This window comes from Pinus tabuliformis, chromosome 3_1, assembly GCF_031772625.1.
Source record: "Pinus tabuliformis cultivar Carrire ecotype Pingquan chromosome 3_1, CPIR1, whole genome shotgun sequence".
NCBI classification, from domain to species: Eukaryota; Viridiplantae; Streptophyta; class Pinopsida; order Pinales; family Pinaceae; genus Pinus; species Pinus tabuliformis.
The window spans coordinates 242,974,255-242,983,148 of NC_142301.1; the positions used below are offsets into that span (position 1 = coordinate 242,974,255).

The 8,894-nt window shown below is 38.5% G+C and overlaps 1 pseudogene across 1 annotated transcript; it reads right to left on the reverse strand.

Moving 5' to 3' along the window:
• Window positions 1-3,047: 3,047 nt before the first annotated feature.
• On the reverse strand, window positions 3,048-8,606 carry LOC149186706 (putative apyrase 7 pseudogene; annotated as a pseudogene). Its single transcript, XR_016255569.1, has 3 exons — window positions 8,602-8,606; window positions 6,783-8,500; window positions 3,048-3,665 (listed from the first exon to the last, which is right to left on the reverse strand). The product of XR_016255569.1 is annotated as a putative apyrase 7 pseudogene (transcript).
• Window positions 8,607-8,894: the final 288 nt, after the last annotated feature.

An 8,894-nucleotide genomic window follows, 5' to 3' on the forward strand; every position in this document is an offset into this window, starting at 1 on the left:
TGTTATGAACTCACAAAGAGTTTATTATAGATAATAGAATTTTTCGTCCAATTTCTGTGTTGCAGGGTTTTTTTCTTTTCTTTTCTTAGTGTTGTTCCCTGCAATTGGAAGTTATATTGAGTGGTAGATTCATCGTAACTGCTATGTATTAATCATGGATAGGGATCATTATGAATAATATGTACATGTGCATGGGAAATGATAAGCTCTTGCTGCTTGCTCTATTAATGATGAAGGGAAAGCGTGAACTTTCACAGGAAGTCCTCAATTTTTGGAATATTTGATGGCGTCTAAGCTGGCGGTAGAGGATAACTTTGACTTTCTCCATCCATGGCACTGAAATTCTATCTTCGCACAGATTTTCCTAAAGCTAGAATCTCATCAGAAAGCCTTTTCAACCTTAAATTTCCGATAAAACTTTAATGCTCTTAAACTGTTTAGGTGTGCGTATTATATGACTTGGAATTCTGAAACTGAGTCTAACTTGAGAGATTTTGAACCAGAACTCCTTGATGTGTCAGTCTTAATTATTCAAAATCATTGAAATTGGTACATCCAGGAATTTTACGAAGTAAAGATGGAATTGTACCACTAAGTAAGATAAAACAAGATGGATTTCTGCGACGAATTAATAGATCAAAACATCATAATGAGAGTCCATGAACTCATGGGTATCTTAACGTAGATAAAACTGAGTGAATGAGGAAACTTGCAGGCATAAAGTAGAAACCTGAGCTTAGAGAAGCCAAAAAGCACAGTAGATTTTGGAATAGAAATAAGCTTTCCTATTTTGGGTATTCTAAGATATCTGTTTTTGTATTTGAAAAATCAGGTGACGTGGCAAATTTATCTCGACACCAGACTTGTGACTGAATTTTGATAATGTTGGTCTGTGATGAACAATTGAAAGGCTACAGTCCTTAATGTGAATAACCTATGCAAAATTATCTTTAACTGCTTCAATATAAATGAGTTCCATGGCCTTACAAGAAGGAAAAGTGTCTGATACCAACTTGACAACTTCTGATAAAAACAGCATACATGATACAGTACAGAAAATCATACAAAATATTAAGAGTTCAAAAAGAGAATTTGTTGGTGGAAGTACTCTGGTAGAGGATCTCGATGTTGAAGGTGCACTCAAATATCATAGAAGGAAAAGCAACCGAAAAAATCCCAAGTACTTTCAGAAAAGAAAACTTGTTGCTGGAAAGAGCAAATCTACATCTTCAAGATCATTCAAAATATACCAGGGATTTACCGATGAAAACCATCCTGCAGCTCTGAATTCCTTCCATGAGTTTACACTGCCTGTAGATGAAGTTGATTTTTCATTGATTAGTTCTCCCGCTAATACTTGCAAAGAAGAAAGCTTCGAACTTGTTTTAGATGACAATGGGGCTTATACTATAGACCCTTACATTGGGCCTTATGATCATAAAACTTTAAGGGAGGAAAATCTGCAAAAAAACATCGACATACAAAGAAATGTTGAAGAGTTTGGGGGTTGTCAAACAATTTCAAGAAATGGATGCAGACTTCCTTGGTCCTGGTCTGGAAGGCGAAATGGTAGAGGTAAAAAATTGAAGGGCATCAGAGGGAAGAGGTTTTCATGTGGTGTGCTGGTTGCCAATAGGAGAAAATCCCTCTCTGATTCTGCTAGTACTCTGCACTATCAAGAACCTATTCAATTTGAATATGTTACAGATTTTTCTTCCTCGGATTGCTCCTATTCAAAGGATGAAACCCCATTGGTCAGATCCCCCCCCACACGAATGTTTTAACCTTGGACTCGCCTCTGGACGATTATGGTGATTCTCCCCATGTAAACAACAGACGTTTCAGTGAGCTAGATCTCCATCCTCTCATCAAAACTCATCACAGAACCAGAAAGTCAGGGATTAGTGAATATGAGACAGAGGAGGAATCCTTACAGATGAGGACTAACGAAAACATGTTAGTGAATAGAAGCTTGAGTCAAAAGTACAGTCCCAAGTCTTTCGAGGAACTGGTTGGGCAGAGCATTATTGCTCAAGCTCTTTCCAGTGCAATTAACAAAGATAAGATTGCACCCTTTTATCTTTTTCATGGGCCCAGAGGTACAGGGAAGACATCTGCTGCAAGAATATTTGGTTTTTCTTTGAATTGCATGGCTGATTGCAATGCAAAGCCCTGTGGAAATTGCAACGGGGGAAAGAATAAGAATAAAGAATAAGAAAGCTTTCGCCAACAGAGAACGAGAATGCCGAGGAGCCATGAAATGAGTGACCACAAAGTAGAGCGATCAAGTGAAGAACTGGTGTGAACTGGTGTGAATATTCAGCTCACTGTGTACCATGGGTTTTCTGTCACCTTCTTCACCGCCGAATGGATGGACGGCTCTCCTCACCACACCCTGCCATCTTCGTCAAGGGACATGATCCGCTTCATAGAGCTCCCTGATGTTCAGATCGAAGGGGATCGAGGCGCCTCAGATTGCTGTCCTCTCTCATCCATCCACAGACGCTTGGCCTCTCTTCGGTGACGCTTGGTTTCTAAAAAGGCCGATGATCTAATGGTTGGAGTTTATTCCATCGTCTAACAATCGATCTCAGGGCCCATAACCAGACACCGCGGCACGGAGGGGAGTTCCTCTCAGAGGGAACGCCTTACGGCGTAATTATGGTATTCCAACCACTATTTTCTGCCATTTTGGCTCCGAAAAATGACATTTCCTAAATTTAAGATCAATTTTCTTTCCTGATTAAAAAATTGAATGATATAAATCAAGTACATTGTTGTAATAATTATTTGCCATTGGTATAAATTTAAATAGTCTAAAAGGTTTGGAGACTAATTGAATCCTATGAACTTGGAGTTTGACTATTAAAGATAACACATGAATGAACTGCCAATGAACTGTGTTCAGAATCTTCCTTTTAACCTCTGAAAAGTAAAGGAACTTTACACTGCCAGGAAACAACATGGGTCCCAAGAGATTTCGAAATTTCCAAAAAGAATAAAATGATAACTCTATAATATGACATTTGGCTGTCAGCGACCTGAAGTTGAAAAAAAAATGTTATTTAAAATGCATTTATGTTACAAATATCCATCAAAGACGCTAAGCGAGATGAATATGCTAACATTACAGATAAAATTAACAAGATCCAACCATCCGCCAAAATGTAGAGAGACCAAAAATACAATTCGCAATATTTTAGTATATATTTCAGTTGTGCTGTAGGGATCTCCCCTCAATACATAATGAACCAGCCCAGAGATGCTGCATAAAGCTACACTCGCTTAACAAGTTGATATTCCAGATTCTCCTGTAATGTACACTTTTGAGAAAAGCACAGCCTTTCTCTAAAATCTATATACAGCTTCTAGCCATCACAACTTGACGACATGGCTCTCTAAAACTGATAAACTGAGATCTTCTCTTGATTGTGATCGTCGACTCTGCAACCGCATTTGACCTCTGTGAGGCGTCCACAAGGGTCCAGTATCAGTTTGTATTTGCCCCAAATTGCTTGGAAAACACAATCCAACTGACACAGTTGACTGGTGCTTGAGAGAATCAGCATGTTGCACACTTCCACCCGCAAGGCTTTGCGCAAGTCCAAATGGTTGCTGACACCCTGAATTTGAAGGGCTAAGTGGTATCTTTGCTCTTCCATCCCCTGAAAATAATGAAGAAAGATAATTCCAGTTACATTACAGAATATGATGCTTGGGAAAACACAGACAGAAATCATATACAATTTGCAACATCATGATTCATAACTGTTTTAATTTCATTTCAAGGAAGAATAAACAACATTATTAGAATTACATGACAAATGAATTTGGAAGGTTTCCTGTGATGAGATCAATAAAGTAGATACAAAATCCTTCTTGTAAAGTAAAACTAAAAAATAGAAATCTTAATGGCGACCACATGAATTTCTATCCCATCCAATCAGGATTAGTAGACTGAGCATGTTATTAAAAGAAGCAAAGCTTCTCCCCCGAACCACTTATAGGGAAGGCAGTTTCACAACACATGAGACAGAATAAAATGGGGGAAACTAGTTGAAGGATCAAAGCACCAAAGACAATAGAAACAAATCTACAAACTGTAGTCCTGGACTTAAATTTCAGTTCAATGATAATACATGAGAAGAGTAGAACATGCAGCCTACCTCCTACAATGGATGTCAGCCCATCCCCTAGAATTGCCTTATTTGATCCTTTTTTAGTTTTTTATAGTAGCTTCAACCACACCAGTTAGCAATTCTGGAAATGAGTTCAAACAACTTTAGGAAAATGGAAAAGAAGAGATGAAATTCCTCATTGTAAATAAATGTCAGTTGCATCAGAACCAAGCCCATAAAAAAAGAAATCCAATCAGATCCAAAACGTATCCATGTTTACAGTATGTGTAAACAAAGCTAAAGCTTTTGGAGAGATGCAAAAGTGGTGAACTTCTATTCAATCCTTGCTAATTCTGTCCATGATATGAACAACTTCCCCATATAACTCCGTTTGTCAAGAATAACTTAGAGCAATGCCTTTGGAGAAAAAAGGAAATGATAAGCAAATAATGAGCATGTAAGAGGTTGGGGAAAGTTAAGCCTAGATCACACGGGAAACACATTCAACTTGAGTTTGTCACCATGTTGATGGTTATCCCCTGGATTAACTACCTACGAAGGTGCACTGTCTTCGATATCTCTTGCATGTAAAATTTTCCCTCAATTTCCAGGATCGAAGAAGTATGCATTGTATTAAATTATAACCAAAATTGGAATCAAACTATTCTAATGTTAAAAACTTCTTCTGAATGTCACTCATCAGAAAAGGAATGCATTGCCATGGATCAGTGGCCAATGAAGAGGAGCATAAAAAAAATAGTGACAAGCATGATCTGCAATGTTACAATTGATGTTATAGCTCAGATCTTTTTGACACATTTCACAAGCAGGGAACAAGGAAAGAATCCTGAGCATATGACCAGAAACAAGGGTCAACTAAGATGCCCTAAGGCACATGCCAAGAAACGTGTTGGTGTGAAAACAGAACTAGAGAGGACACTCCTTTGTGACCAGATGCTGAAAAGAGTCATGGCTATGCAGGTTAGCCCAGTAGCAAATTTAGGCACTATGGATCTGGTCTTGAATAGAAAAAACGAAATAACTAATTGCTAGATTCCTGTTTGCATATTAAATACAAGGGGTGAAAAACATATCATTAATAATTTCTCAGTACTACAAGGTACCTCCAGGGAAATACACTTGCTGTTTCTTCAATTTGGTCGCTTCTTTAACATAGTTACGACACATATTAATGACCACACAACATTTCAAATTCAAGTTAGCCTCTTTTCCTAAATGACTATCTCGTCCGTAGAAAAGATCAGCTCTATAAACTCTATTATAAGGTTTATTAAGGAACACACACATGGTATGACTTCTACATTTGAGAAATATATGTGTTTTATAATTAAACAAGCTTTGGGAAGTATCCTGTGTACAGTGTTAAATCTTTTATATTTGCTTTAAGGAAGGCATGCTTTTTGAAATTCATGGAATCTCCAAATGTTTCATTGTCCACTTTGACTGTTTGACATAATCCAACAACGTCAACGATATCATGTAGAATGTCATCGAGTATCCCATTCTTCATATCCACAGTTCTTGACTCACGCAAATGGTGCATCAAAGGCACTTGGTTTCATCCTTGTGAACAAAGCATCCAGGAAGGGAGGCACCTCAGCTCACTTGGAATCCCAGAAACCTGATTATGAGGAAACATTAGATGTAGCCACAATGCCACATTATAATATACCCATTTTCCACACAATACTGCCATAGGTGTTCCCAATCATCTGAAACACTTCATAGACTTTAAACCTGTTCTGCATTTAATTGTGTAGTAATCACAAAAATGAAAAATGTGGAACAGCAATAGCCAAACATATCAAGAGCCCATGAGCTTTTAGTCTTGAACAGCTCATGACCTGAGGATGCCTCTTCTGTGGTTTTACCCTTGTTGAGATTAGTGGAACATGAGAAAATTAATTGACATCCTCAACGGGAGTGAGCTGACTTTATTCCACATACTACAGGTTCACATGTACAGATCCTTTGTTGTGTGTTATTTTTTCATGGAACAAATCATCATCATGAGTATAGTTACAGAAATTATAAACTATTGCTAATACTCAGCTAAGCACTAGTCCAAACTAATCGTATTAATCTTCTCAAAACCTTTGGCAAACCAAAGACAACCAAGCATGGCACTCAAGCAACAAACACTTGTAAATTCAATAAGAAAATTAAGTGAAAATTTTATGCAAAAACAGGGGAATCAACATTTCTGTAACCACGGAGGTTAAAAACTTGACATAAGCATAAGATGCAGCGAAGAGTAATAAATGCATAGCCTCTGAAAGAAAAGAGAATTAAAAGGCAACATAAACACAAACATATAGAGGCAGATTGTCAAGTGAGTGAAGGAAAAGAAAAATGATCAATTAAGATTATTCAATTAATAAAATAAGTTTTTTCTGAGTTAAGGATTTTGTGATGTGAATAACTTTGATTAATTTTTTTTGGATCCATCACACTGAGTTTTTTGAGTTGATATTTGGAGGCTTCGAGCCAGCAAGTGTTTTTTGAGTCCTGATGGTGAGCCACTCTGGCTGGATCAAAATGTCAACTCAAAAAACTCACTATGATGGATCTGGAAGAATTTAATCAAAATGGAAAAAAAACTGTTGAAGATGAATAATTTAAAGTTTCAGTTACAGAGCTTACCAGAACGACTTGGAGAAATTCCATTACCGATGGAACAATGCAGCACCTAAAGTCCAAGTAATGCTACCAGACCCCACAACTACTTGTTGCTCCTTCAATTGCAAACCATCTCTCAGGAGTGATACTATATATGGAGCACGAAAACAATATTGTTCTATAAAAGGCTGTGGAACAACACTCCGCTCAGCATCTTGCCAAGTTTTAGTGCAGAACTCCCGACCCTTCTCTAGAACATCATTAAATGAAGCAGCAGCAGATAGATTAAAAAACTTGAACACAACAAAGAAACCTGACATAGCATAGAATTGCCCTTGAGATTGTTGCTGCTGATCACTGATAGCACAAGGATGTTGTTTGCAGTCTGTCCCTGCCCCCGAATGTGACCATTCAGAGGCATTTATGGTTGATTTCGCTAGAGCTTCACATTCTTCCCAGTTGGGCTCACCAATCAACTCAAGCCCTACTCGAGATTCTTCTTTACTTATGTCTCTTCCACCAACCGGAGGACTTCCATTCTGGAGTAAGAAAGAACACTGAGAACATGAGTATTGCTGTCTATAACCAACATGTATGCAAGGATGATTGAGATGCAACTAACCACCAGAGAATTTCCCACTGTCAGTTTTTAAATTTTTTCTGAGTAGAAGTACAACGGACTTTTCAAAGGCATCATTTAGGCCATAACCTGTAAGAGAATATGCATTTAGATGGCGTTCCATTGTTCCAATGGTCAGATTCAAGTCATATTTAGATTCAAATGTCACCTGTAATGAGGAACCCCTAAGTCAAGTGCACCAAACGTCTCCAGAATCGGCATATTCTGCAATCTACCCATCATATAATTAAGAGCTACCCATCCATAGTAAGCCTCTTCTACCCCAGTAATTATCCTAACCCAGTTTCTTCGACACATAAATGGAGATTCTTCTAGAATTGACCATGCCTTGTCCAGGATCCATTCTGAATCTGAACTTGGCATCCTGCGAAGCCCTGCTGTGGCCAAAAGGAAAAGAGGGCTATTTTTATGAGCATGAGCCGGTATTTGCTTTTCAGCCCACTGGAGCAGTGGTTCCATGGCTGACCTCAACCCTGATTCATTGTGTAAAAGTTTATCAAAACCAGGTTCAGTTTCCATGCGATGATAAGCTCGACCATTTTGTTGCCTTGACTTGCCATCAGTACCTTCAGGAAATGGGCGCAGCACCATTGGAAGACTCCCTTGATGCTTGCCATCATTCCGCACCCACTCATACACATAAACTCGGGTACCAGTGCTCCCACAGTCCAAAACTATAGAAAAATGTGATGCCTCTGTACTCCGATAAGATTTTAACCAACCAAATCCCGCAATGATCAGAATTAAAAGCATTAAGAGAAGTAAAAACCCAACAGCCACCTTTAACCAGCATTGTTTTCTCAATGGTGTTGAAGGTAGGCCCTTCTCCTTTGAAAAGCTAGTGCCTCCTCCTGTGCCCTCCCTTATCGATGAAGGTTTTGTTCGAAGAATACCAGCACCGCTCAAGGCTAAATCCCCTTCTTCAGAACCAACCGTGCGGTATGTTGAGAAGTCTTGGAGAGACAATGAAAGCCGCAGGCCACCTGTCTTTCCATAACCTGCCCATGCAGACCTGAAGGGTGAAGCTAATGGCGGCAATGCAGAAGATGAAACAGAAGAGCCAGAAGCTGATGAAGATGCAGAGAAATGACTCGCCGATGATCTAATGGTTGGATTTTATTTCATCGTCTAACAATCGATCTAAGGGCCCATAACGAGACACCGCGGCACGGAGAGGAGTTCCTCTCAGAGGGAACGCCTTACGGCATAAGGAACGCCTTACGGCGTAATAAGTTAATAAGAGGATAAAAAACCACATAGTAAGTTAACGAGGATAACAACATACGGATATTGAGCGTATAAGTATGGTTCCCATGCACCAGCACGTGAAGTTGTTACGTTGTCTCACAGCTAAATAAGGACCGATTTAACTACTATATTGCTATTTGTAGTGGATAATAAATGTCAATAGGAATTATTATATCTATTAATATTTTATAGGTTAATAAATTACTTTTCATTAATATTCGATATTAAATTAGTTATGAGTTTGAATC